Consider the following 23,417-nt stretch of genomic DNA (forward strand, 5'->3'; position numbering starts at 1 on the left):
TACAATGAACCCGACAAGGTGGTAAATAAAATCTTTAATCTCTAAAAAATATATCTAAGGTAGAAGCTTTGTAACTTCTACATTACCTATAACTACTAGCCCAGAGGACTTTAATAAAAGTCCAAACTCCAAGGTCCCAGAGCTCCCAGACATTACCTATTTTTATTTCCTAGTCAATAAAATGTACTTATGGGATAAATTAGTATTAGTATCCAAACTTAAAACCACCTAGGGATGTGTCGTATGGTGCTCTGAACACCGTAGTCTTGACTTCGTGCTTGGCCAATTATTATTATTAGATTGCCATGAGCTGTTAAGTTCGTAAACAAGAAATCGGTCTAATTTTTTCTAACAATTTCAGCCATCTGAGTTTAGTTTTGTGTGGTTATCCTCATTTTATGAATGTTGTTCTTATTTTCAGGTGGATGTAAACACTCATTGACGGTATTATACTGATGGCTAATTAGAACCATTGAGCCATCACATACTTCCGTGCAGTATTATTGGGCTAAGCCTCGAGCATCCTGTGAATGTGAAGGATATAATTATTTCCATAAAAAAGAGCAATCGAATCAGGACCAAGATATCCCGAGAAACTAAAGACATTTTATAAAAATGCAATAAAATGAAAATGGGAGACTCCTATTTTAACAATGTTACAAGATCATGACAATGTTATGGTCTATACTTATTAAAATTTTAAAATCAACATGTCTTTATCTTTGACTTGATAATGTACAAATGATTTGGGTTAAGTTTTATGAAATGCAACTTATGCTAAAAATATATTTCAAATTATCGTGAACTCGATGTTGCTTAAGGCGTATCCAGATTCCACGATCGAATCGGGACGTGCGGACGCAAACGCCAATTTGGCTCGCCGATAATGACCGATATTAACGATAAAATGAGGTGCGGACGCAAGAACACCAATTTGTGACGCTAGTATTTTCGTTATGGGGCATTTTTTTCAATTTAAAGGGCTCTAATATCACCATAAATCTAAAATCGGAGATTGACGCCAATTTCAATCCCGTCTGGATACCGCTTTAGCACCGCGAAAGGGCGCTGCGCAGTGCGCGCGGATTGACGCATGCGCGTACCGTATGCTTAGTATCTATGGTAATATGATTTTAAAAAATATGCAAATAAAAGGCGGCAAAGTTTATTCGTTGTGTAATACTCAATAAGTTACCGCTTGTTATTTTAATACTCGTAATAAACAAAATGAGTTCAAGTGACGAAACCGACATGGAATAGACGGCACACCGCCTCATTTGAAAGCAGAAGCAAACTTAATAATGAATAACTAGCTTCCTGCTAAGTCCAGGGACAAATACAACAGGACTTACGACATGCTCATGCTGTGGAAGGACAGCCAAAACGCAAGAAACACCTACTGTGAAAGTGGTTTTTAGCGTATTTATGTGACCAAGCGAAAACTAAAAAGCCATCTACATTTAATATAAACTAAGAATATGCGTTGTTTTTTTAATTGTATTCGCGTCACTTTACCCCTATTAAATACGCTTTACTAAATTGATTTTTTTTATTTCCTCACATAATTTGAGAATAGTGCTTACTATGTATACCTCAATGGAAGCAAAAATGTAGTATTTTTGCGAGTTGATACACTTGCTACTTGTGTTTAGTGGCAAATGTATTAGACTCGCAATCAACACTAATCAATATGTAAACAGGCCCCAATGTGAAGCACACTTACCCAACAGACATAATTATCCATAATACTGTTGTAATGTTAATGCTTAAGATAATTTGTGGATTTATAAAATAAAACGATACGAAATTTACTGGATTTATATTATATTATTTTGTAAGTTTTCTAAAGTACAGTCGCCATCAAATATATTGGTGCAGCTAGGGTGCTCATAAATATCTGAACAGGCCTCTATTATCAGGGCGTTAGAGTGCGTGTTCAGATATTGTGAACACCTTGCCGAGCCCATATATAACAGCCAATAACGACCTAGTTATAAGACTATTAAAATCTTAATTATTATGTACCTATGTACAATACAACAATTACGTTTATATAGTCCTCACAAACGTATAAGTTACCATTTTGGCCAATATATCTTCAAAGCTTGGCACCGAATCGCTGTTAAAGACTTTGGTGTGCTCAAATACGCTGAATTTGGAAAGTAATGTCTGTACTTCCTACAAGACGGTACGAAGCACTTTGAGTTCATCTCTGTAATATTCTATTTCCATTCGAACGTTTCCGGGATCGTCTCCATCTATTGTGTTGATACTGAGATCCAAAATGACTCGTGTAGCAGTCCAAGAGTCGTCGTGAAGGCGTTAAAGAAAATGTTCTCCAAGAAGCAGTGCCAAGTAGTCGAAAGCAGTCGTTATCATTATCAAAATATCCGTGTTGATCGTGCTAGGGACGTTAAAAATACTTATTCAAGAAATCACACCGACATCCAATTACAAGAAAACACAAAGGTTTCGTTCGACCATTACTTTCCAATTATTTTCATGTTATTTTCCAAGAATGACACTGACAGTTGACATCTTTTTTTTTCTATCTCGTCCCATTTACTTCGCGCAAAGGAATTAATTACTCGCATCTGCCATTTCACCTCACAAACGTCATATCGATCATTTAAAAAATTATATTTAATCAATAAAATTAAATAAAAATAAAAGAGCTGCATTTCCGTGATCGCTATAATGAATACTATCGGAAAAAAATATAATTTGCCTATCTTCAAAAAACTTTACCTACCCAATTGTCTATGATTAAAAAAAAGCTAAAAGTCAGTTGTCAATTTATGTCATTAAACAACTGTACCGCTATTCGGAACCTAATAATAATATTGAGAATGGCAACCCTGTTGTCGGTCGTATTGTCCTTTTCTAGCATATACGTCCCTCTCTCTCCCACACTCCCACCACACAGCAGTTTGCTTTTTGGCGGTTGTCGCAAAAACAAATTTCCAACTCATTGGCTTGCTGTTTTTCCATCTGGAAGGTCGTGAAGCTAAACTGCTGGTGAGTTTTTGAATTTGTACCCCAGTTTAGCTGACTATATTGAAAAACAGTTTCTAACGGCTTTTGCCGTTCGAAATAAATATTTAAATTTTGTGTCCTTTAAACTATCTAGCAAATAAAAACGATCCGGAATAATAATGTGTAAGTTTTCAAAGGCTGCCTGCGCGCATCGTGGCTATGCTAATGAAAATACTAAAACACATAATGTTAGAAAACACATCGAGCTGGTAAAGCGTGCACTTGTCACCATTAGAATTTAATTAATTTTATACCTACATTAAGTCTCTTCTGAGTCTTATTAGTTTACTTAAATCTTTGTGTGTCTATAGTAACGGTTGAAATTATAACACTTAAATGGTGATGTGTAATACCCTTCAGTTTTTAAGTGATTTGTGTTTTCGAATACGAAAGGATCGGATAGTTAATACGTGTTACGTAGAACTAAGTATTCAGATAGAAGCTTATAGACGTGTAGGTTTTATCTATCCAAGTATCCATCAGCAACTTGTCGTTTTATCCCGTTCCGGGTTAAATATAATATTGCAAAATGAATTTTTTGGTAATAAACTTGCTGATAAATAACGTGTACCCGCTTGGGAGTCGACGAAGCCCCGCTTCGCGGGGCTTCTATTTCCGCTCTGAGGGACACAAGGTAACGAACAAACCTACATCGCAAGCATTGCATTTATTTTTGTGGAAAGTGAGTACTTCGGCAGTACATAAACTTAAATCTGACTAGACAAAGAGAGAGATTAGCATAATGGCTCTGCGCAAGAATGTCATGGAAATCCTTAAGTATTTCGCTCCTTATATCTCTCCAACTAGATCTTTGATTTTGAAAAAAAAAAAATGGTTAAAATGTAGGTAGATAGGTATCTTTTTAAATAAATAACAGGTACTTACTAACAGTTTAAAAGGTTAAAGAAAAGAACTCTTGCATGTAGTTGCTATATGTGCTTGTATTATTTTGGATTTGAATAACTTCTTTATTCTATATGTAACTACATACAAGAGGGTCAATCTTTAAGCCTACCTACCTACCTACATAAATAGTACCTACACTTGTAAACGTTTTAAATAAAATCGGAAGCCTGTGACTTGAAAGGGCATTAACGATATGGGAATCTTTAGATTGATTCATTGACGAAGACGCATGGTTTGCTTCATTCATATTGTCAAATTATATTCGCTAACTGTAGAGTTAAAGTTTAGTTATGGCAAATCTGCGCGTCACCGTGAATGACACTTTCTAAAAGTGCCTATTAAAGTAAATCCTTTCCCCTTGTCGAGCGAGGAACTCGCAACTAAGGGAATATTACCCATAAACTTCATTTGAATGATATTCTTAAGCCTATGTCTGTTATGGTTCCACCTGCGTAAGGTGTGCCTAAGAGAATCTGTTATTCAGTCACAAACTAACGTCAAGTTATTTGTGATGAAACCAATATGTTGTGTACCTATCTAAGCCTGCGCAAGGCTGCCATGTTTCCACCTGCGTAAGGTGTGCCAAGGAATCTTTGATTCATTTACAAACTGATGTCAAGTTATTGATGATGATATTACAACCTATGTAAGCCTGCGCAAGGCATGTCAGAAATTTAAATGATATGGTAATAACACAGGCTAGACCACAATTATACATATTAAAAAAAAAAAAAATGAATATGTAAATACCTCCTCTTAGAGAAAGTAAAAGGGTTCTAACAAAATAATGTTCTGGGTAAAAATCAGTCGAAATAGGCAAGGCTTCGTTATTCGAGTTTTCATTTTTGTTTACCAATCTTTTTTAAGGGTCCCGAACACCCTATTGGCTAAACCCAAAATTGGACTAATGAACATTTCTAAAATTATAATATAATAGGTATAAAATAACATAAGATGAACATTTCTAAAATTATAATATAATAGGTATAAAATAACATAAGATTCCAGGCCTATCTCGACTCATTTTTATTTTAAAGATGAAAAAATCTTTGCACCCTAATACTTTTAAAATTGTGGTCTGGAGACGCTAAGCCTCATAATGTGGGTGGCATAGATAATACTAAGAGATTTAGTCACCTAAATTCTACCACAAGCCCAGGCACAATATTGATAATTAGAATAAGGTGTGGTCAATCGTCCAAGGTCCAGATAACTACTCTGTGGACTCTAATTAAATCAGGGCTCACGACACGACATAGCTGACGGTTCAATTCTGAAATAAGCTATGTTTAATATCACTCATGGTGTGAAAATAAAATTACAAGAGCACAAAGAGTCTGCTCAAGGTGTACAAAGGGTTCCGTTTAGCGGCCCTATGAATATCTAAAAATCTTTGAAGTTTATGCCTGCTATGGCAGACTAGAAATTAATATAAATTATATTTGCCTCGAGAGCACTAGTTTTTCAGTTAACATGTTTAAGAGTACCTACCTATGAGGTACACGATATAACCAAGGTTACCTATTTAATTGTTATATTCCTGACTGGCATGGTATAGGAAAATTGTCATGTGCTGCACAAGCATGTTAGAAATAAAAATATACAAAACTGACCTAACGGGGCGTTTATGAATGATTTATTTTACACCTTTATGTCTGTCTTGTGACCCTTGAAGATTTGAACCACCTTGATCGTAAGTGCTCCTATGCACAGATTAAGTTTATTTTAAACTACCCATGCCCTAATCTCAAGGGCACGCGCTTCTATGCACGGACCAAATATTGTTATCACTTAATTCACTTATCATTATTCATCATAGTTTGATACTATACGTTTAACAAATGTACCCACCGTGGAATGTAATGTACCCACGACATAAGGTTTTTAATAAACAGTGACTTAATGGTTTGCACGAACGGTTCTAACTAGTATAACTTCGGCGGTCACGTCTAGGGCATGACCCTCTAGTTATCAATTTATACAAAATTATAGCATTGTGATACGGTTTGCTTTGCACAATAAAAATGGGAAATAGGCCTTGCGAAAAGGCGAAGCTATTTTGAAACGCGAGTACTTTTCGAAAATACATTGTAATAGATATAAATATGTCTTTGTCGTGGAACAAGTACACCCAAACAAATGCAGTCATTTATTATAATATGTTGGCAAAACTCTGCCAAAGAGTTATATAGTCTGTCTATACAGTGTAACCAAGGCATCAATGCACATGAATCTCTTGAAACATGGTGGATCAATTAATTTACACCCCGTCTGTGTCTTGCTCCTACCAAATCCACAAGTTAAGGACCTCAACCTATATATAGGTACCCTTCTCGCTCGAGACCTGTAAAAAAAAAAATGTACACAATAATTTCATGTAGTCAAGTGTCGGTAAACTAGGTCCCCACCACTTAGCGCTATCGTGAATATATATGCAAGAACTCTGTATATTGCCTCCCAGGAGGCGGGACGTTATTAGACTATCCTATATAGTAGGCCAGAGATATAGTATACAAAAGTACACTGGCCCAAATTCAGTAATATTATATTTCAGAATATATAATAACATTTACAATCTTGCTATTATTGAAATATAAACAAGGTACAATTATCCTTAGTTCATAAGGAGGATAAGTATACCTAAATATCTAATAGATTCGACAAAGTGCTGATTCTAGCATTGGATGAAATAGGTCCCTCTTAAAGGGCCTCTGCGCTGTTGGCTTTGGGCCACGGGCGCCCGGCAAAAGGTCGGGGACCCCCTGGTTTCGCACAGTTATTGCAAATAATGTAAAATCACGAAATAAGTACATAAATTTGTATATCGGTTAAAAGCACCTATGCGATGAGCTAGGGTTTCGAATTAAGTATCTTATTTCTTATAATTTACACACTGAATATTCAGAATTAAGCAATGTCTATGAATAGTTTACAGAAATTAAGCCTCTTTAGCGGTCAGAACCAATAAAGTTTCAAGGCTTATGTCTACCAGTAGGCACCAGATAAAGTAAACCACTGAGAAATTACTCTTACTACATATATACAAATTAATGAGTAAAATTAAGGTTATGATAGCTAAACATGAGTTTAATTAGAATGACTGCAAATATCGTTGATAAAGTTCTGTGGCAATTCTACATTAACCATTTGAACGCTAAGAACACCAAAAAGCGTCATAACTAGTGCTCACAGCGCAGTGAACACATGAGTGTTGTGGCTTAAGCTCTCAAAGTAACCTTCACACTTTCAAGTAAGGTTTATTTAGGTACATTGACTCGCGTTCTCGTTAGTAAAGCCAGGTAAAGCGTTTAAAAGGGTTAAATGCATTTTATAGCTATAACCTATAACAAAGTATATGGCTTACAGTCATTAAAGAAATTTAGTGATTCTCTATGACATTTCAACAAGTACCTAATTTTATTAACTTTGTGGTGATAGTGATATAAAGAATAATTAAAATATTCGTCTACTTAATCCCGAGGGATTCTGGAAATAAGAAAGGTCCTGTCCTTGTTATATTCCTGTAACTGCTTACTTTACTATTATAGATAATTATTATCAAATTTTATAATAATTGCTACTTATAAATAAAAACTACTCTAGTACTTTATTATTTTTATCTTCTCATACTTGAATTACATTACTCCTTATAACAGATGTTGTTTGCTCCTTGAAGAGTAGACTGACCTATCACATCTTTTTTTTTACCCAGTTTTCATGTAATTAAGTACCAGTATAGCACCCTTGTGGTGACTCACTTATTCTTTTGAACATTTATAAGTACATTAAGTACGTATATAAAATGCTAAGTTAGTATCATTATATAATGGAATATCAAATTGTATGCTTTACTAAATACCTCTCTCCTCACGGGTGTTAAAATAAAGGGTGTACTGCATAATTAATTAAACACTCATAATATAATAATATTACATATACATAATAAGTACATGTATAAATCACATTGGCTTGGCGTCTTCCCACCACCAGGCGATAACAAACACGTCTCAATATTATTATTAGGTTCCGAATAGCGGTACAGTTGTTTAATGACAGCGTTTTACACAAAAATAAAACGCTAATTAAATAACTTACCCTATTCGGAACCTAAAGTTTTAATCCTGCCTGGTGTAAATATGTATAATTTTGAGACAATGAGTTGGAAATTTGTTTTTGCGACAACCGCCAAAAAGCAAACTGCTGTGTGGTGGGAGTGTGGGAGAGAGAGGGACGTATATGCTAGAAAAGGACAATACGACCGACAACAGGGTTGCCATTCTCAATATTATTATTAGGTTCCGAATAGGGTAAGTTATTTAATTAGCGTTTTATTTTTGTGTAAAACGCTGTCATTCATTCAAATTGTTTGCGGTTTATAAGGGGTTTATTTTAAATAATATTAATAATTTCTATACTGATAGTGAGGTTTGCAAACTATTATTTAAGCTCGTAAATTATTACGACAATGTGCAATGTCGACGTGTAGCGTTGTATAACGAAAAACTGCAATGTTTACAAGTCCTAACCAAATGTAAACAAATTAGGAGGTTGGTACGTGCTCTATAAATATTTTGACACTTTAAGTACTAGTTCTAACATTTGCCTATTACTTTGATTAAGTACGTGAATTTATTAATGCCTGAATCTCATAAACAGGACAAGTGTATAAAGAAACGGATAAACTAAAATTTCTGAAAAATATCCATAAAATCTAAATACTGGAACGTAAACATATGTGTTTGTCGTTGACTGTATTTTATATAGTGGTAGAATTTATGTGAGCTGACTTTGAGTGCACGTAAACGTTTATTTAACTTATTTCCTTAGGTACCTTATTTGTGCACAGAAAATCAAAAATATTGTCTAGTATCAAAACAATTATTCCTACTACACAAAGTGTGACCAGCCGAAGATTTTTTGAATTTCCCGCCAAACATTTGTGTAAAATTTCAGTAGCCAGACTCTATATTATTGTACCTCTATGCTCGACGCCTTCCCCCCGCCCCTAATCTCACGTGAGATTGATGATGAATCTCACTCTCACCACCCCACTTTAGCTTGGCCATACTCTACGCACTGATTGACTAGCACATTCTTATTTCGGGCATTAAGTATCAAAGGAATCTCTTTTTGGTCAGTGGGGAGACACTCCTGACTTCGGTCGAACTCGGCTTCGTTTGGCTCAGCATTGCTCCGAGCAATTATTAGGGTTGGCACCACTTGACTTCCTTGTGCGTGCATGACCACAGATAAGATCACATGAATTTTGACAACCCTAAATAGCCGAAAGGGATACTGCCATATATTAGAAAGGGATAGCATGATTTGACCCTGAATCGCTGTCAAACTTCGGGTTTGTAGGAAGTGTCCTTTCTGTACGGTAGTACTATTATTTCTTCTGTGCTTTGGTCGGTCCCTCATGTGACTCATGTCTGAGGATCGTGGTCAGTACCAGGGTTGCATCTGGAGCGGATGATCTGTCTCCACCGGTTTCTGTCCAACGCGTCTCTGACGACCGTGTAGAAAGCAGAGGATGACGAGTCTTTGACTTGATCGGTCAATCTTATTGGTGAACGACCGCGTGATATTCTGCCTTCGGTGTGTCTGTGGGTGTCCAATCAAAATCAGAGCGGCTACCGGGAAAACTGAAATTCGTAAATTGCGGCGATCTTTCTCTTTTACTCCAATGAAGGCGTTATTAGAGTGACAGAGAAAAATCCCCGCAATTTGCGAACTTCGATTTTCGCGGTTATAGCCCTGTTTTTCCAAGCTTTCGTCGCCTACTATAGTTTTAACGAATTAAGAAAGGAATACTATCGTTTTAACGAATTTCCACAAAATAAAATACCTATAAAACAATAAAACACTGTGTCAATTAGATAATTTATTAAAAATGGGGCATGACTCCTCAGCAGTTGGGGCACACGCAGGGCGGGCAGACGGTCGTCGTTCCGTTAGTCGCGTCCGTCACGTAGCGTGGCGTCGTCACCTGTAAAACGATTTCAGCCATAGAAGGTAGGGTCCTATGGAAGTGGTATACGTGTGCCTCCGTGAGGGGCAAAACATACGCAATGCGACACTATGATTGGTCGAATTTATTTGTTGCCGACCATTATCCATACTAAATTTACGGTGGGTTTAAAATGTGAGACTGTGACAAGGACAAACAATAATAGCTCTTTCGCTGCTACTTCTACTGAAAGATACATAAGACCATCCTGTTTGGTCATTACCCCGTACCCTTCATGCCAGATCCAGTTATAGATTCATGTCAAAAGTTGACATTTGACAATTCATTGACTGCAAACGTTTGGCACAGTGAGCGCCATCTGTTTCGGCTGTCAAACTAGGAGCTATTTCTTTTTCTTAGGCTTTACCTCTTCTATTCTATATTCTATTCTATTCTATTATAATCAATAACTCTCTGCTCCTAACATAGCCGTTACTGTCCCTGCCTACGAAGCAGGAGGTCCCGGATTCGAATCCCGGTAAGGGCATTTATTTATGTGTTTTTCACTAATATTTATTTTGTTCCTGAGGCATGGATGTTATCTATGTATCTAAAGTATGGAGGTACCTATGTAAGTATGTACGAGTTAAGTTCGAGTAGAGTTTCTGCGGAAAGAGAAGATTCGTAGAATGTATTGGATTCCATTTCACGACTTCTCTTTTCGCACAGACTACCTACTCGTATATTCGTATACTAGCTGTGCCCGCGGCTCCGCCCGCGTGGAATTCGGTTTTTGTCACTAAGGTGCTAAATCTAAATATATAAAAAATAGTAAATTACATTACGCTGTATTTTTTTATTCAAAAAAATATAACATTTATAATTTCCTGCATGATAATTTCCTAAAATAATTCTATCTTAATGTTTCATACTTTTTAGAGCGCAATTTGTAGTAGTCCGACTACGCCCGACTCTTTTAGTATGAGAAAGTCGAAGTCACCTAGCTTTGGACCGCGTACAGTGCGCCACATACGTCGGGCAATTCCCGACTCTTTTAGTATGAGGGCGCCGAAGGAGCCCGGCTTTGGAACGCATTCAGCGCGCCACGTGCGTCGGGCTTAGCCCGACGCTTTAAGTATGAGGGTGCCTTCGGCTCCCAACTTTGGCAAGCGTACAGCGTGTCACGTACGTCGGGTTACGCCCGACGCTTTAAGTATGAGGGAGGCGCCCGGCTTTGGAACGCGTACAGCGTATCACGTACGTCGATCTACGCCCGAGACTTTTAGTATGAGGGCGCCGTAGGCGCCCGGCTTTGGAACGCGTACAGCGTGCCACGTGCGTCGGGCGTAGCCCGACGCTTTGAGTATGAGGGTGCCTTCGGCGCCCAACTTTGGCAAGCGTTCAGCGTGTCACGTACGTCGGTCTACACCCGAGTCTTTTAGTATGAGGGCTCCGAAGACGCCCAGCTTTGAAACGCGTACATTACGCCCAACGCTCTGAGTATGAAAGCGCCGGAGGCGCCCGGCTTTGGAATGCGTACAGCGTGTGTCACGTGCGTTGGTGTTGGTCTACGCCCGACACTTTTAGTATGAGGGTGCCGTAGGCGCCCGGCTTTGGAACGCGTACAGCGCGCCACGTACGTCGGGCTACTCCCGACGCTTTGAGTATGAGGGCGCCGAAGGCGCCCGGCTTTGGAACGCGTACAGCGCGACACGTACGTCGGGTTAAGTCCAAAGCAGTGCCGGATTAAGATATTTTGATACCCTAAGCATTTCTAGACCATGGTGCCTCCTCTGCCTAGGGTCATTTAGATTACATTATTTTTTTTGGTAAATTGAGTGAAGTTCATTGCAACATTACAGCTGAGAATGGAAATCAGTCATTTTATCACGAAAATTGACAGTGCCGCAGCAGTAATGTTGCAACAGAGTACCTAATGGTGCTGCATTCGCCACCCGAATGTCACCTTTATCATATCTTAGGTGAGAATGTAATTGAAAACGCGAGCGAAGCGAGCGGGAAAATTTTTCGATATAAAAACGCAATTTGATAGACAGCTGTACATTTTTACTTTTAGTTTGGAAATCAGTCACATCATATTATCACGAAAATTGACAGTGCTGCAGCAGTAACGTTGTAACAGAGTAATGCTGCTGCAGTCGCCAACCGAATGTCACCTTCATCATATCTTAGAAAGTGATTGAAAACGCGAGCGAAGCGAGCGCGAAAATTTTTCGATATAAAAACGCAATATGATAGACAGTTGTACATTTTTACTTTTAGTATGGAAATCAGTCACATCATTTTATGACGAAAATTGACAGTACCGCAGCAGTAACGTTGCAACACAGTAATGCTGCTGCAGTCGCCACCCGAATGTCACCTTTATCATACTTTAGAAAATTATCAAAAACGCGAGCGAAGCGAGCGCGAAAATTTTTCGATATAAAAACGCAATATGATAGACAGTTGTACATTTTTACTTTTAGTATGGAAATCAGTCACATCATTTTATGACGAAAATTGACAGTACCGCAGCAGTAACGTTGCAACAGAGTAATGCTGCTGCACTCGCCACCCGAATGTCACCTTTATCATACCTTAGAAAGTTATCAAAAACGCGAGCGAAGCGAGCGCGAAAATTTTTCGATATAAAAAACGCATTTTTACTTTTAGTCCCAACCAGGCGCGAATCCAGGATTTCATACAAAGAAGGGATGGGACAGTTTTCTATCAGCCTAGCTTCGCATAGGGCTCGATATTTAAGGGTCTCAGCGAAGTTGTTTTCATGCAAGAAAGCAGAGCTTGGAATTGACCAAGTGAATTGAATTGGCGAAGTGTGAGCAAGGCAGTAGGCCCAGCTGCGAAAGAGGAAAGCTTGGATTTGGATCCACGCCCAAGTGTAATCAAGGCAGAAGATCAACTTTGCCGTAAGGCAGAAGGCCTCGCATAAGACCTAACGCCGAACCGCAAAAGAGTGGGTTGAAATCGAATCTATGCATGTAATCACGACTCTTCTGCTACCGATTGTTTCCCAAAGAATTACGCGCCATTAGTTTTTGGACAGCTAAAAAAAATCGTGTGGTAAAAACGATGTGTCTGTCCCTAAAATTATAAAATTAGTTCTACTTTTTCAACCTGGCATTTTGGTGCAGGGGGGGCCCTGAACGATTTTGCCCTAAGCACGTGCTTATTTTGCTTATTGGTTAATCCTGCACTGGTCCGAAGGTTTAACTATGCCTACGGCTTTGGGAATCGTACAGCGTGTCACGTACGTCGGGCTATGGTTAAGGCATTCAGAAGTTAAGGTGTAATAAAGAAACTCAGATAAATAAATATATTATACCTACATACAAACACGAACGCTGAAAACACAATACACTCTCTCTCTCTTTTTTTCGGGTAGTCGTGAAAAAGATGGCACTGTGCAATGAGGGGTAATTAATTTACTGTCGTTTAATTTTGTTGTATATTATTAAATGGACATAATTATTCAGTTAAATTTGTTGATGTCCGTACCCCCTCATCTAAACTTAGAGTTAATTTGGCAAAAACCTTCCTCGGTGGCTATTCATGTCACTACGTATTAAATTCAGCGCCATCTGTTAGTTTACCAGGGTACTCAATAGTGGTAGCACATATTTGAAAAAAGTTTGCCCCTCTTTCCTATGTAGCGCCATAAGATTCAGGGGCAAACTTAAATCAAGCGAGTGTTGTGGCTACCCCCCCTTTTGAGCGTTGAATTTTTATAGCCTATAACCTGGCCGGAGATTTTCTCGACAGATTAGTAAAGTTTGCATCAAAATCCGTTCAGCCGTTTTCACGTGATGCGCGTTCAAATAAACAGACAAACAGATAAACAGATAAACAGACAAACAGACAAAAATTTCTGTTATCGATTCTAAGTATCCCCAGCCAACTTTTTTTCAAATATCTTCCATGTACAGACTTTCGACCCTCTACAGCTTTATTATATGTATAGATTATAGTGTAGTAAATGAAACAAGTTGTTGTATGGAGACCCATGCATTAATTTCTCAGTCGATGAAATTTTGCTTGGTAATTGTATAGTATGAGCCGAAACTAACATATAAATATCCAAAAAAAAACACTCCTAAGTTAGGTATTTATACTTAAAAATACAAATCTGTTTATATATTGAACCGAGTAATTCCTTAGTCCAAAATTATTTTACTAAATAAGTTATTTGTATCAGTATGTGATACTAGAAAAAAATCTAAAACTTTTGTCAAACATGAGAATATTTTTTATGATAATTCCTATTTTGACTCTCATTTTCATGGGAAAATTGCTCTGCCATTTTTTCCTTCTTATATGATCTTAGAATATAATTTGGCGTAGTGGGTAAGAAAGAACTATTAAAAACTGAGAGTGGAAAATTTCTCAGCCTGATTTCTTTTTAAATATATACTATGTAGTCACGTATATACTTAAATCCAAAATATCCAAAATAAATATCATCCCTTGTACACCCCGCTCCCTATACACTGCTCCCGATATGTTTAGTTTTTAATACGCTCGTTATTTTTTTTGGATGTTTTTATAGTTGAATGGAAAGAAAACTGTGAACTTAATTCAATAAATAAAATGGATAGAGAAATTTTCCACAGCGAGTAAAAAGGCAATTTCTGAAAAAAAGTATAGTTACATGGTAACTTTTTTAGATTTTCAATTCGTAGGTATAAATCGGCAATAAAATGGCATTCCAGTGAAAAAATTAGATTGAGCAATTTTCCGGTCCAAGCCACGCCAAAAAATTATATTTTGTTAACATTGGTATTTCGCGGGGATATTTTTTTTGATATTTCATATATTGTTGCAATACGTTACAAGAATATATCCGGAGAAGAAAGTTTTAACGGAGCATTTTTCCGAGAAAATATATTAACGATTTAAGATTTTAGGGTTTTACTAAAATCTTATTATTATTATTCTTTGGAAATTTATACAATACTATTTATTTATTGATACTTTATCATGCTGTAAAGTTTTTTCTGGCTGAGGAATTACTGCGGGGTACACTACCTTTATTTACTACACTAATTAGTAGTACCTAGTAATCATAGTAAGAGCTTTGCTTAGTTTGGGAGTAGGTCGATCTGCGTAAGCGCACTACGTAGGTCGATCTGCCTTCATTGGAGTAAAAGAGAAAGATCCCCGCAATTTGCGAACTTCGATTTTCGCGGTTATAGCCCTGTTTTTCCAAGCTTTCGTCGCCTACTATAGTTTTAACGAATTAACAAAGGAATACTATCGCTTTAACGAATTTCCACAAAATAAAATACCTGATAAAACAATAAAACACTGTGTCAATTATATAATTTATTAAAAATGGGGCATGACTCCTCAGCAGTTGGGGCACACGCAGGGCGGGCAGACGGTCGTCGTTCCGTTAGTCGCGTCCGTCACGTAGCGTGGCGTCGTCACCTGTAAAACGATTTCAGCCATAGAAGGTTGGGTCCTATAGAAATGGTACACGCGTGCCTCCGTGAGGGACAACACATACGCAATGCGACACTATGATTGGTCGAATTTATTTGTTGCCGACCATTATCCATACTAAATTTACGGTGGGGAACAAATAAAATGTGAGACTGTGACAAGGACAAACAATAATAGCTCTTTCGCTGCTACTCCTACTGAAAGATACATAAGACTATCCTGTTTGGTCATTTCCCCGTACCCTTCACGCCAGATCCAGATAGATTCATGTCAAAAGTTGACATTTGACAATTCATTGGCTGCAAACGCATAGACATAATATATATATAGACGGTGTCTCAGCGAGCTGTCACTGTTGCCACTTTTGTTTAGTGTACGATTAACAATGAGGCCCACGTTGCTGTATCCATGTCGATAAAGTCATATCGATAAACTATCGACATTTCTTGCAATTTTAATTTTACTTCTAAGGCTTAACGATACCTAAAATGACCAAAAACGCTTTTATTCTTTATTGTGGTTATCAGATCACAATTTTATAGTCACGCCCCAGCAGGGAACCAAGGGAAAGTTCAGATATTTAATTAAAATACATAAATACCTCCTAAAATAGGTGTTCCGCAATAATTGAATTATATTATTATATTATAATATATTCATTATCCATTAGCATTTCAATTATGTTTATGTTTAACGAAGATATTGAAGCTTCAATTAATCGCTATTTCGTTCCGCTGTGTAGCGTTTATCGATATATAACATGATTAAAATCGACTTTTCACATCCCTAAAAGAGCACACATATACGCTTTTACGCACACATACACAGCCTGGGCGCATCAAGAAAGGCAACACTTGATTTGAAGTCCACCTTGTCAACAGTATGGTTGTCCTTTTTTGACAAACGGCATTTTAAAAGAGCGAGGAGAGAGAAATGATACTAGTTGCTGCGTCGTGAAAGAGAACAGAAAAGGTTGGGCCCTTGTGCAAACGTTTGGCACAGTGAGCGCTATCTGTTTCGGCTGTCAAACTAGGAGCTATTTCTTTTTCTTAGGCTTTACCTCTTCTATTCTATATTCTATTCTATTCTATTCTATTCTATTCTATTATAATCAATAACTCTCTGCTCCTAACATAGCCGTTACTGTCCCTGCCTACGAAGCAGGAGGTCCCGGATTCTAATTAGGGTTGCCAGATGGTCGGGATTTGGCGGGATTCTCCCGATTTTTAGCATGTGTTCCCGATTCCCGACAAAGTGTAAACTGTCCCGAAAAACAGCTTCACGTTATAAAACAATAATTTCATGTTCCAACCTGCCCTCGAGCGAGCGAGCTGACGTAGTGCCAATAATGTAACATATCATTGTTTTTAATACAATTACTTTAGTGTGAATGTATTTTTTTTCCCGGCTTAAGTCCCAAAATCCCGAAAAATGAATATTGTTTCCCGATAATAGCGCCTTTCGATCTGGCAACCCTAATTCTAATCCCGGTAAGGGCATTTATTTATGTGTTTTTCACTAATATTTATTTTGTTCCTGAGGCATGGATGTTATCTATGTATCTAAGTATGGAGGTACCTATTGTAAGTATGTACGAGTTAAGTTCGATTAGAGTTTCTGCGGAAAGAGAAGATTCGTAGAATGTATTGGATTCCATTTCACGACTTCTCTTTTCGCACAGACTACCTACTCGTATATTCGTATATTATAGTGTAGTAAATGAAACAAGTTGTTGTATGGAGACCCATGCATTAATTTCTCAGTCGATGAAATTTTGCTTGGTAATTGTATAGTATGAGCCGAAACTAACATATAAATATCCAAAAAAAAACACTCCTAAGTTAGGTATTTATAGTTAAAAATACAAATCTGTTTATATATTGAACCGAGTAATTCCTTAGTCCAAAATTATTTTACTAAATAAGTTATTTGTATCAGTATGTGATACTAGAAAAAAATCTAAAACTTTTGTCAAACATGAGAATATTTTTTATGATAATTCCTCTTTTGACTCTCATTTTCATGGGAAAATTGCTCTGCCATTTTTTCCTTCTTATATGATCTTAGAATATAATTTGGCGTAGTGGGTAAGAAAAAAAAAATGCATATCCAAGTTTATGTATTTGAGAACTATTAAAAACTGAGAGTGGAAAATTTCTCAGCCTGATTTCTTTTTAAATATATACTATGTAGCCACGTATATACTTAAATCCAAAATATCCAAAATAAATATCATCCCTTGTACACCCCGCTCCCTATACACTGCTCCCGATATGTTTAGTTTTTAATACGCTCGTTATTTTTTTTTTGATGTTTTTATAGTTGAATGGAAAGAAAACTGTGAACTTAATTCAATAAATAAAATGGATAGAGAAATTTTCCACAGCGAGTAAAAAGGCAATTTCTGAAAAAAAGTATAGTTACATGGTAACTTTTTTAGATTTTCAATTCGTAGGTATAAATCGGCAATAAAATGGCATTCCAGTGAAAAAATTTGATTGAGCAATTTTCCGGTCCAAGCCACGCCAAAAAATTATATTTTGTTAACATTGGTATTTCGCGGGGATATTTTTTTTGATATTTCATATATTGTTGCAATACGTTACAAGAATATATCCGGAGAAGAAAGTTTTAACGGAGCATTTTTCCGAGAAAATATATTAACGATTTAAGATTTTAGGGTTTTACTTAAGGTGGTTCGCCTAGGTTACTCAAAACTTAACTCTCGCTAGATGGCACCACTTTTGCAAAATTTCAGATTTTATTTTTTTGTGAATTGGTCTTGGTATTTGTATACTTAAAAGTATGTTTCGCGCACTCTTTAAGTAAATATTGAACTATTAAAATAAACATTGAATACTTCATTGTGCAAAAACCACCTTTTTAATTCGACGGAGTGTTGCTGTCACGCTTTTTCCTACTATTACTCACACATGCAAACAGTGTTTCCGTGATCCTTGTAGTAGACAATTTCACACAACGTAAGTATGTTGCAATAGCGTAACGGTATGTTCGTGGAAATACGTGCAAGAGGATTGGGGTTCAAGACTGGTGCGAGTAGGTAATTTCTTTTTGTTTCTCCTTTGTGTTATCTTACCTTTAAACGAGCAATTATTAGATATATAATTATTTATTTATATATTTGGATGGTATCAGAAACGGCTCTAACGATTTCGATGAAATTTGCTATAAGGGGTTTGATCTCTTAGCTAGGTCTATGAGAAAACGCGCATTTTTGAGTTTTTATGTTTTGTAAGCTTTGGTCGGTCTCCCAGATATTCAATCTCCGCTTGGCAACTAATCCCAGAATTGGCATGCGCACTAGTTTTTACGAAAGCGACTGCCCTGACCTTCCAACCCAGAGAGTAATCTTTTTTGGATTAGTCCGGTTTCCTCACATTGTTTTCTTTCACCGAAAAATAGGTATCGGTGTATAAATAGGTATCAAATGCTATTTCGTACAAAAGTTCGAAAAATCATTGGTACGAGCCGGGGTTAGAACCCGCGACCTCCGAATTGCTTTCCGCTAGGCCAGCAGCGCTTCCCCCACATACTCAGTGTTATCAGGTTTTTTAAAAATCAAAAACGATTACTTATGAAAGCAGAAGAATATAAATGATCGTATTAGATTTATAATTGTTACATATTTGCCGTAACTTATTTTTAAAATGTGTTTTTCAATTAAAAGACACGTCAAGATTGTTTACCTTATTTCTCTTCTTCTTCTTCCTCGCGTTATCCCGGCATTTCGCCACGTCTCATGAGAGCCTGGGGTCCGCTTGACAACTAATCCCATGATTTGACGTAGGCACTAGTTTTTACGAAAGCGACTGCCATCTGACCTTTCAACCCAGAGGGTAAACTAGGCCTTATTGGGATTAGTCCGGTTTCCTCACGATGTTTTCCTTCACCGAAAAGCGACTGGTAAATATCAAATATTTCGTACATAAGTTCCGAAAAACTCATTGGTACGAGCCGGGGTTTGAACCCGCGACCTCCAGATTGCAAGTCGCACGCTCTCACCGCTAGGCCATCAGCGCTTCTAGCGTTTACCTTATTTCTAATGCTAAAAAAAACAAACTATAGTAATAATTGTGTTTTTCATTCATAGACAAAATCCATTATTGTTAACCACAGGAAATTGAATACACTTCTTTTTAGGGTTCCGTACCCAAAGGATAAAACGGGACCCTATTACTAAGACTTCGCTGTCCGTCCGTCCGTCCGTCCGTCCGTCCGTCCGTCCGTCCGTCCGTCCGTCCGTCCGTCCGTCTGTCACCAGGCTGTATCTCACGAACCGTAATAATTTTTGTTTTGTTGAAATTTCAACTGTCTAGACAGTTGAAATTTTCACAGATGATGTATTTCTGTTGCCGCTATAACAACAAATACTAAAAACAGAATAAAATAAAGATTTGAATGGTAGTACAGTCATTATATCCAAAAAACCGACCCTACCCGTGAATAATTAGTTCTTGGATTTTTTTTTCGTAGGTCCCTCGGGGGGGTCACTGCAAGTGTAAATTCAAAAAGTAGGCTGAATCAGGCTCCTGCGTTTATTCGAAAAATGGTTTTTTTTCCAAAAAAACGGTTTTTCTTCAATAACTCGGCCATTTTTGATTTTACAGTAAAACCGTAAGGACAAAAATTGTAGGAAATTTGATTCTCTACAAGTTAGTCCAGTCATTATATCCAAAAAACCTTCCCTTCCCTTGAATAATCAGTTCTTGGATTTTTTTTTGTACGTCCCTCAAGGGAGTCACTGGGAGTGTAAATTCAAAAAGTAGACTGAATCAGGGTCCAGTGTATATTCGGAACACGGTTTTTCTTGAATAACTCGGTCATTTTTGATTTTACAGTAAAACCGTGAAGACAAAAATTGTTCAGAATTTGATTCTCTACAACTTTGTTTCCCTTCATTTATGCCGTAAAGCGTGGAACATAGGAGATAATGATAATATTTTGAATTTGTTGCGTTTTTCAGGTTTAATTTCTAAAATATCGATTTTGGGGGAAAGAAGGTGGGAACCAAAATTGTTCAGAATTTGATTCTCTACAAGTTTAGTCCTCTTCATTTATGTCGTAAAGTTGAAAATAAACGAGATGTTGAAAATATTTTGAATTTGTCGCTTTTTTCATTTTTTTTTCCAAACTATCGATCCTAGAAGAAAAATTGTGAGGATCAAACTTGTAGAGAATCAAATTTTCTAAAATTTTTGTCCTCACGGTTTTACTGTAAAATCAAAAATGACCGAGTTATTCAAGAAAAACCGTTTTTCAAATATACACAGGACCCTGATTCAGTCTACTTTTTGAATTTACACTCCCAGTGATTCCCTTGAGGGACGTACGAAAAAAAAATCCAAGAACTGATTATTCACGGGAGGGGTCGGTTTTTTGGATATAATGACTGGACTAACTTGTAGAGAATCAAATTTCCTACAATTTTTGTCCTTACGGTTTTACTGTAAAATCAAAAATGGCCGAGTTATTGAAGAAAACCCATTTTTTTGGAAAAAATCAATTTTTCGAATATACGCAGGAGCCTGATTCAGCCTACTTTTTGAATTTACACTCCCCGTGACCCCCCCGAGGGACCTACGAAAAAAAAATCCAAGAACTAATTATTCACGGGTCAAAATCTATAATGACTGTACTATGGGGCTCCCATACAACAAACGTGATTTTTGACCAAAGTTAAGCAACGTCGGGAGTGGTCAGTACTTGGATGGGTGACCGTTTTTTTTTGCTTTTTTTTGTTTTTTTTTGCATTATGGCACGGAACACTTCGTGCGCGAGTCCGACTCGCACTTGCCCGGTTTTTATTGCAGTGAGGATGTCCTGATTGTAAAAATCAGAGAGATTAGGTAGAGTATAATTTCTAATTATCTTTGTAAAAATAAAAGAATACGTGTAGCCCATACTTAATAATCGATTTATCTTAATAAGAAAAATTAAATAAAAATAAAAAAACAATACGAAATTTAGGTGTAACAAAAATACAAAAAGTTATGTTCCAGCATACAATGACTGGGGATCGAACCGGGAATCTTCCGTTTGCAAGCAAAAAAAAGCGACTGTTTGCATAACACGCCATGATAGTTCTTAGCTAAGCTGACGAACTTCTCGCTTAGGTCAATTAACTACCTGTCAAATATCAGTGTCAACAAAATTGCACTAAACATGACGGCACTCCAAATTCGAGCCGTGGTCAGCCCGGCAACGTCGGAAATGGTATGGCAACGTCGCAAATGTATCTGTACACGACATTTGTGACACACACATACGTAAAATTGATGAAAAGTTAACTATGATTTTTGCATGATTTCTGTATGAAACATTGTTTTCCTGTTAATTTCGCGCAAACGAATATTCGAAAGAAGATAAATGCGGAAATATTTGTGTACCTACTAATAGTGTGTAGTTACTTAATGAGCTTTGATTGAATTTTGTATGAAAAGCGAACCACCTTAAATCTTATTATTATTATTCTTTGGAAATTTATACAATACTATTTATTTATTGATACTTTATCATGCTGTAAAGTTTTTTCTGGCTGAGGAATTACTGCGGGGTACACTACCTTTATTTACTACACTAATTAGTAGTACCTAGTAATCATAGTAAGAGCTTTGCTTAGTTTGGGAGTAGGTCGATCTGCGTAAGCGCACTCATTACTTTTGATTTGGAACTAACGTACCTTAATGAACTTGAATTTTAAGTTTCCATACTTCTTCAGGTTAGACAGTGGAGCTCGAGTGATGCAAAGGCACTGAAAATTATATTACATATAAATATCTGCTACTACTAAATTTGTGTTAATTTTAAATAGGGCTCAAACGTGTCTTGGCCAAGATGGGACACTCTGACAACACCTATATTACTGTAGAATGTGTGGCGATAACGACGAGAGAGTAGTTGTGTGAATGTCGCGCATTACGCCATCTGCCGACGGACAGATTTTTAGAATTGAAGGAATCAAAGTGCTGCCCTTTGGCTTCATGATCCGATAGGTACATGGAGAATATTATTTATTTAGAAATTTAAATCTAGCGACAAGGCCCATATTACAAATACCTTACAGACTAACATACATATGTATTTTAAACTTAAAACTAAACACTATTTTAGGCGATAAAACGGCGTGGCTCCGTTGCATCTGCAGTATGGTGGACATGGTCGAAATAGCTCTTGATTAGGCCAAAGGTTGCTTCTGAGGGGGATTAGACATACGAGATATCTCGATAAAGATGGTATTCAGTAGACTCAAATAGCAGAGAAAAGAAAATACTGTAAATAGTAACTTACCCCTGGCTATATAAACGAATAAAATTATATTATTTTTTTATATTAACATTTTTAAATTTATAATATATTTTTATTATAAAATATATAAAAAAATACTTACTATCTGAAAATACATAAATAGTCATCATTAATTTTTGTTACAGATCGATAAGCAAATGCAAACATATTTGAAGGTAAAAGAAAGATGCACTGAAAGTGCCTAAAAAAGCTGACTAAATTAATAAATCTAATTGAAACAAAGAACTCACCGTCGGAGGCTAAAACAAAACAAAAAAACAATGACATGCATTAAAAAATTAAACGAAATCAGATTTATTTAAAAACACTTATTAGGTATATATATCTTGTACTTACAGGTGTCTGTGAGTAAAAAATATAGTTGCTTTAGTATGTTAGGTATTATATTATTGTTATATTATTCCAATGCACTTATCTATGTACTTACATAATGCTGAAATAATGATGATAATTTATTTTTGAGTTCGTGACATTGAAATGATTACATACATAAAAAATAGTAAAGTAAAGAAACCAATCTTTATATTTACTTACAGTTTTCTGTAATTAATAACATAGATATCTTTTATCAATGATTTATAATTATTATATAGAAACATACAATATTTTAATATCATTTTATAATAGGGACCGTTCCTTTCCGGAACTCATTGGAGTCTTTAATTAAGTAGATACTTTTTTAATTAAAAAGTAAAGTATATTAAATATATTAAGAACGGGTCACTCACGTATTGCG

At 36.6% G+C, this 23,417-nt stretch overlaps 1 protein-coding gene and 1 long non-coding RNA gene across 1 annotated transcript; both read right to left on the reverse strand.

The window, feature by feature from the left end:
- LOC134677979 (fatty acyl-CoA reductase wat-like) overlaps window positions 1–23,417 on the reverse strand; it is a 339,904-nt gene that overhangs the window by 97,739 nt on the left and 218,748 nt on the right.
- LOC134678030 (uncharacterized) lies at window positions 15,223–22,371 on the reverse strand. Its single transcript, XR_010100155.1, has 2 exons — window positions 22,056–22,371; window positions 15,223–15,340 (listed from the first exon to the last, which is right to left on the reverse strand). It is a non-coding gene; the product is annotated as an uncharacterized LOC134678030 (long non-coding RNA).

Source organism: Cydia fagiglandana, chromosome 27 (genome assembly GCF_963556715.1).
Source record: "Cydia fagiglandana chromosome 27, ilCydFagi1.1, whole genome shotgun sequence".
In the NCBI taxonomy this organism is placed as follows: domain Eukaryota; kingdom Metazoa; phylum Arthropoda; class Insecta; order Lepidoptera; family Tortricidae; genus Cydia; species Cydia fagiglandana.